The sequence below is a fragment of the Hylaeus anthracinus genome, unplaced genomic scaffold (genome assembly GCF_026225885.1).
Source record: "Hylaeus anthracinus isolate JK02 unplaced genomic scaffold, UHH_iyHylAnth1.0_haploid 12002, whole genome shotgun sequence".
In the NCBI taxonomy this organism is placed as follows: Eukaryota; Metazoa; Arthropoda; class Insecta; order Hymenoptera; family Colletidae; genus Hylaeus; species Hylaeus anthracinus.
This window is the reverse complement of record NW_026534349.1, coordinates 2,265,016-2,272,770: the sequence shown is the minus strand read 5'-3', so window position 1 is coordinate 2,272,770 and position 7,755 is coordinate 2,265,016. Positions and strand designations below refer to the sequence as shown.

Below are 7,755 nucleotides of genomic sequence, written 5' to 3'. Positions count from 1 at the left end.
CGTACCGAAAATGTGCCCCTTGAACTAGGCAACCTATACTAACAGGTATGTCGAGCCGGTTGCCTGCTCGCAGGCGCAAACGTGCCACCTCATCGCATATTATGTTCTCCTGATACCAGGAGCCAAATTCTGACCAATATTCGATACGTAAGACAAAAAAGGAGGAACATGTACGTACCGTAGGGCTTAGAGGGAAATTAAAGGGAAAAATGCTGGGAAATGCAGGAAAATTAATGGGAAATGTGCCAGTCAATGAAGAAGAATTAATGGGAAAAGTAGCAGGAAATTGAGGGAAATGAAAGGGAAATGTATCAGAAATGAAAGACAAATTATGTGAACATTTTTTTATTAATTATTCCATTACAGAAATTCGGTAAATACATCGAGTATGTGTACGGTCCACGCGTATACATATCTTTTACGAGGAAAATTAGAATCATAAAAATCGTGCCTCTAAAATTAGCTCACTCGCGTTCGAGCGTCAAGTACTACGCAACGTAAAATCGATAGGACCGTCTTCTAGCTGGATTGCGATTCAAACGGTCACCAAGGAAACAAGGGATAATAGTGTCCCTTCTCCCGAGTTAAAAATTCAAAAAAAATTCGAGGGAAGCATCGAAAGACCGTGCTGGGTGTTATTTTAAACGAGATAAAACGAGTATAGAACGGTGAAGCTTCTTTCATTGGTCCATCTAATCGCGTTAATGGAACCTTAACGCCGCGATTCACAGACTTTCAAAGTGTGTAAAAACTTGGAACAAAAGGTCTCTGTCGATGCAGAAAAGGTACAATTAGCGAGCGGGGCGAGGAAGGGGGCGAATAATAAAATCGCAATGAACTAGAACGGGTTTTGTACCTTTTTCTATCGGCTCCTCGTCCCAGACGCTACCGATGCAGATGTAACCAACCCATTTCTATCACGGCGCTGATCCGCGCGAACTTTTTCCCCGTCATCGCGACGAGTCGCTGAAATAATTCCCGTTTATGGTTGGACACGAATCGCGCATATTTCATGGAACATTGATCCTTGGAATCTACAGATTCCTCGCAGGGCTCTTAAAACACGAACACTTCTCCCCACAGAAATTAAAATATAAATACCGTAGGTTTTAATAACAACTCGCGCGTTACAAAAAGCTTATCATTCACGCAAAACTCGAAGTAGTTCACCGATCCCATTGTCTGGTGCCTTCGAACCCAGCATCCGTTTCGATGATTCCTCGAGTCCTTCCTCGTCATTTCAGTTACGTCTTCAAGAACCTTCAGGTCGAATCAGTGGAACGAAGATGAAATGGAGTAACTCGAATCTTGGTCGCGACGCTGGAGATAGAGATTGCCGCATTCGGAAGCACGGTGATTCCTCTGCGACGTCATGGACACGGCTAGAGAGATAGGAGAGCTCCGGATGGAACGTATGCTCGGATTCGCTAAACTCCCTCGCAGCATCCGGCTGTAAATAACACGTTGCAGCGTGGAACAGAAGCGCTCGGAGCGGAGTGGCTCGCCGCGGCACACGTGGATCGAAAGTTTCCGCGGCAGCAGGTCGTATCGGTGTAATTTCATTCAGTCGATTCAATGATTCGTAAACAATGATACGGCTTTATCGTGCACGCCGACGCCAACGGCGAATGAATACATTATGCATGAGAGGAACAGGGTTGTCGCCGGTTGTCCTGTTGTTACGCGACAAAACCGGGGTGCTAAGGCCGTTGGCAAACAACTTTTGTCATCGAAAACGACGACGGGATGCTCCTCGTCCGGTTAACCCATTTTCCTCGGCCGATCTCCAAACGATTGTCGACCATGCTGGAATATTCATCGGAAATATCGAACTGTTTGGGCTTTTACAGGAGCGTCTCGTGCATGCTTATTTATTTCAACGAAGTTTTATTTATTTCACGTAGCTCAAGGAAGGACAGGATCGCTTCTCCCTGTGGGGCACCTCCGATAGTCTTCTGTTCGATATATTTCGCGATATACCTAGAAAATGAGATACAAGTTCGTTTGTAATAGCAAACGATGCTCGATATTTATTTTCCATTATTATCACTGTTTACAGCAGCAACGAAAATGCACTCGGCGTGCAATTAATTATTGTACAATCGATGCACTGTAATAATACAGTAACCACATTTAAATAACATACCCGAGAGGTTGAACTCGCTTGGAAATTCGAATTAATTTAACGAATCGTCAAATTTATGAAATTCATAATTGGAAAATAAATTCTCTAAAGTAGTATATGTATTCTAGCTAGTTCGAACTTCGAGCAAAGTGTTCCGAATAGATCAATTCGCTATCAATTAAATCTGAAACCTGCCAATATTGCTCCTCTGAATGCACGTAAACGAGATCCAAACGGCGCTCTCCAGACAGCACAGATTCTTCGGATTTCCGAATCGAAAACTTTCCAACGGCACCAGGCTTCTTAGAATGCCTGGAACCAGGCTCGACTACTTTCAAAGCTATCCGCGGACTCTCGACGGTTTGCGCGGCGAATACCAAGTACCGCAGGCGTCGGCGAACACGTGTCTTACCGGTGGCGTAAAACACTACCGAGATTCGAATCTAGCTTAGGTTTCATGAATCGTCGGCCACGGGTAAAATACGGAGTGACGCGAACGTGCGGCATAATTTAACGACACGCGCCACGAAACGTTTTGGGGGAGCGTGCCGTTCGTTTAGTCGACGAATAAAGGTAGGTGTATGGTTATTCAAAGTGGATTCAAGGTATGTTTACACGAAGTGAATTTTAATACGACCAATGAATTTCAGGGACATCGTAGATTGGAATTAGAATATTAAAGAAATGCACTAAAACGCTAAAACGCTAACTCACCGTTGAATTTGCGTTGTTTAGGCAAACGATCTAGTCAAACGCGATTTAGCCTAACTCCCCGAGCAGCAGTATCGTCTTCACGGGTACATGGCTCGTCAGGCACGGAATTATATCAGCACGCAAGCTCATCACTCCCGTTACAGAACACGAGTTAAATCTCCCGTCAGAACTTTCTCTCGTTTCTGCAGTACACGGCGCGAAGCAATGTCTCGTAAATCGGATCCACGCTTAATCATCGTCTTCGTTTCACGCGCTCCGAGTTCAGCTTCGACGTGTCGGTGCCGCCTCCCCTCGTGAAATACGGTTCGAAAGGAAAGAATGAAATAAAGACGGTCCCTGAAAAAAGAGTGCAACTCCGTGAGAAGCTTCTTCCCAACTTAAAGAAATCCAGGATCACCCGTTTGTCACCGAGTTCTCCTCCGAACTTCCCCAGGGTTCTTCATCATTTTCCTAACCCCCGCGATTCGAGAGTCCCTTCACGTGCGCGTTTGCAAGCCGGGTAAATCTTAATGTTGCTTAAAGCGCAATAAATCTCAAGCAACGTTTGATAGTTGTTGAAAACAAGACAAACCTAGCAATATCGACGAGCGAGAAAAAGAATTAAATTGATTCCCTGCACCAGAAACGAAAAGGAAGGAAGCGAAACTCGTTCTAGCACACGTTCGCGCCATAAAAGTTTGCTCAAAATTGCGACACAAACGTGTCCGTTCCCGTCGAGTATGGTCTATGCTCGCGAAATTAACGTTGGCATGATGCACGGGCTACTCGACACGCGGAACGAACTTTTAATTAATTGTAATTACGCGGTACGCCCTTGTCCCGTGATTTACTCGAGAGGACCAAGAGAAACGTTTCACGAATTTCACGGATTCGGTAAAGCGATTAATTTAAAGCACGTAAAATTTATAACGAGCCCTTTGTTCCGCGGGTATTCCCTCGACGGTGAAACGACCAATTTGTATTATCGCGACGTTCGCCCCTAAGAACGTCTGTTTTAATAATCTCACACATGCCGTAATGAGTGTAATACGCGTGTTGGTACGTCTGTCGTCGCTTATATCGCGACTACGTTCTCTCAATTTTATTATTTATTCAAATAACCTGCAGGTGGGTCTGTTTATTGTCTCCGATCGTTATCCCATTCGAAGCGCGCGCATGGAGCAGATATAATGGGCGATATCGCGTTTAATATTGCTTTTACGGCGGGAATTAATGGAACAGAAAATGTTGCAAATTCAATTTCGAAACTTTCTTCTGGTATTAACATTTACGATAGAGTCGATATTATCCGAGATATTATTCGGGAAAAGCTTTCACGTTGAATTCATTTCGTAATTAATCTTTTTTAATCTAACAAAATTTTAAAGATTATATACCAGGCGTCTTCTTTAAATTTCGGCATCTATATTTCGGAATGATATTACCTGAATTCAGTCGGCAGAAAAAATAAACTACACGAGTTCGCGTAGCAAATCTAGACGGCTCGCGCAGCGAAACAGGTTTAACGATTACGGGGGAACTCGTCGCCCGTCTTATGGCGGTCCATCTTTAAAGGAATAATGCCAATTATGGTTCGAGGGAGAGCTTAAACCTCGATGAAGCTGCGCTGGAAGCGCCAATAAGCCCTCGCGACCGTAAAGTTAAAATTGAAAGTAAACGATAGCGATAAAACGCTCATCCACGAGTTTCTCAGCTAGAGGAGACGAACACTTTTATCTCAGGAAACGATTCTCGTCTTCTGCCATCCGTATTCACCTCTTATTGTTTAAATAGTACCATACATTATTCTTTTCTCCGCTTGCATTTGACGTCGGTGAATTTTTGTTTGAAACATTTTTTTTTGCGTCAAACTATCAGAGCTGAAATATCGCGACGATCGATTCACGACTCACCCCGTACACGAGAGGAAGTTTATGTACGGTTACTCGTTTTATCAAGAGACGAAAGAAATGTCTGATACCGTGGACCCAATTCCCCCGCTTGGACAAAACGATAAATCACCCCCGTGTAAGTTTTCTTGCCAGGGTTCTCGTGCCGTGATTTCTTTCGATTAATCAAAGACGCACATCCGACGGTTGGATTACCATTAATTCTCTCCGCCTCGACGAGGAGGCGTTCTTCGAAATTAATCTTTCGCTAACACCGAGAGAAAGTCTGCTCGGAGACGCTTCAGGATCCAACGAGGTACAAAGAATATTCGAATCTCTTCGTTTACAAGTATCCGGAAGAATTATCACCAAGGAAACTTCGATATGTGGAACTGAAAATAAAAAAAAAAAAAAAAAAAAAAAAAAGTAGAGAGGGTCCACACAATAGTTACGTAAAAGAAAAAGTGAAGAATTGCTTTCCCAGCAGGTCCCATTTTGGGAGCAACTCGATCGTCCAGTTCCTCGATGCTTCCACGGCGAATAAATCAGCGAGCGATTCGGTCAATATGTAGGGGATAGTCCAGCTTTCGTCTGCTCCTCGAGAAGGGGTTGTCCACCCTTTGACCCATTCGCTCGTGACCCGTGTCGTGGCGCTGTCAGCGTGACGACTCGAGAAAAGTTTCAACGAAGCACAAATCCCCTTCGTCCTCTTGTCGTTTCATTTATCTTCCGGCGTTATCGCGGTCTAAACTTTGCCCTGCTACGAGGACGGAGACGAAGCGAGCACATACGGGTTACATCGAGCCCTCGAACGAAATAAATTTGCACCGTCCAAATTATCTAGCGAGCGACGGACTGTTATTAATGGGAAAGTAAAGAAGAGAAGTGTACTCCATCTTTGGATGGTCTTAAAATTGTGCACGAGTAGGAGAAGATATTATTAAGATCGCTTTACGAGGGCACTTTAAAAGCAAGAACGTTTCAGAACATGACGAGCTTCTATGGAAGTATCGTGTAAACAGATTTCGTTGTCGGTAGAACGAGAGTAATCGCGGCGAGGGACTTTTAACAAGACCCGCCCACGTCGCGGTGCGAGCCAACTAGCAGCATCCGGCTGGGTAATTATAAGTCCAAATTACGAAGACGGTAGCGGGCAAAGTGCTATCCAAACTCCGGGGGAATTTCCCGACGTAGTCCGGGGAGAGTTTTGACATCCCCACTCGAATCCTTTTGACCGAGCGAAATTCCCACCGATTCCCGATATCTCTCCAAACTTCCATCGGGGATTCTTTCGTAAGAACGCAGCCTAAATCCATTCACGATTGCACCTTCGGCGAATGCAAAGACGTCTCGGGAACGTCCGTGCCCCCCTTCGACGCTTTTAATTATTTCTGGCCATACCGAGGAAGCTGGAACGAAACTTCGACTTGAGAATATTTTAACAATTCCCTCTGCTCGAACCGGCCGTGTCTACAACGCTGAGTTTCCCGAGCACCATTAATATTAATTGCTAATATTGATCAGAATTCGCATCGAACACTTCCAATTCACTTTCGGTACCGCGAAAGCGAGAATTTGAAGCATACGTTAAAATCGAAGCTTTCTTGTTGCGAAACGACTTACTTATAATGTTATAAAGGTATAAAGCTAGTGTAGCGTCTAAAGCACCGAACTTGAAAGAGAGTTTAAACGATAAGATGCGTCTCGCGCGAAACGAACGGTTTTCTCGTACAGAAATCGGTTCCCTGTGCGCCTTTTCCGCAGATGTTGATGCAAATTCACTCCCTCGTATTTGACGAGCATCGATATCTCACCGTATACTCCCCTTCTCTTATGACAGCTTGCAAAAGACACAAGAGACAGACTCCTGCCTCGTGGTCTCTTTTTATCGCGACGCTTTCGATTCTTGCTTCTGTAAAAACACGTAAGAATATTTTCCTTTTGCAAACGAACCCCCTGGAGAGCCTCGCGACCGCTCGAATGCTTCTTTGCCTCCTAAAGTAGCTGTTTCAGCCGTTCCCGTGAGATTTCTTTCTGTCACGTTGGATCTTTACGAGCGGGACGACGTATAGCGCCTATAAGAAACCTTGCTACCCTGATACAGGTATTCCCCTAAGTAGTAACCTTTTTTCCCTTTTAGCTGCATCCAGGAGCGATGCTTCCCCGGCGATGGTCGACTTTTCCTAGTGGCTACTTCCTGACCACCGAATTGTCGCCTTTCTGCACGTTGTACATGTCCAAGATGTACATTGACGGAGTTGTAAGCTCTATCGGCGAGGAAAACCCGAGAGGAAGCGTCTTTGTCGACCCTGAAGTCTGAGCGGGACTAGAGTCGAGTGGTCCTTCAAGTAGCTATGTGAATCTGGCACCCGACAATCCAAGAATTAACTTTTCTTCACGGAAAATGATAATAGTTCGTTCCTAGTCGATTGTAGTAATTATTTCGTGCATTATTTAATTTCGTATCGCGTGAAATATTTTTAAAAAGTGTCTTTGAAACTAGTAGTCATTTGTCTGCAGTAAATTAGCGTCCTGTGACATATGGAAGAGGTGAAAACAGGAAGTTTTTAATACCCTGACCTAGTTCGATGGTACGATCGTACCTACGGAGGTGTTTCACGTTCCTATTTCGATACACTTCCTCGAAGCAACAGAGTACATACTCGCGGAAGTCGCGAAGGCGACGCAAAGTGGTCTGAAAATTCCACGTGGCCACTGGAGATTTGCATCGCGCGAAAGCGTGACCATCGTTGAACATTCGCATTCGAGTCGAGCAGTTCGTTGCGTATCGGCCGAGAGATCCGCGCCATCGAAAGGAGCTTAATGGTTCGTGAAATTGAAACTTCCGGAGTTCGGGTCGCGGCCTTGCTACGGGGAGCTGAATGTCGTCATTATGAAACGGGACTTGCACGCAAGAGCAAAATTCTACTCGAATGATAAGTGACGAGCGAGTGAACCGTGTATTTTGTTACGATCTATGATGACGAATAATTTCATTAATTTTAATTATTCGTATGAACCGTAATTGTTCGAGGCAAATGCAGGTAC

At 44.7% G+C, this 7,755-nt stretch overlaps 1 protein-coding gene across 7 annotated transcripts in view; it reads right to left on the bottom strand.

The window, feature by feature from the left end:
* LOC128891563 (protein-tyrosine sulfotransferase) overlaps window positions 1-7,755 on the bottom strand; it is a 155,651-nt gene that overhangs the window by 95,988 nt on the left and 51,908 nt on the right. The window lies entirely within an intron of this gene.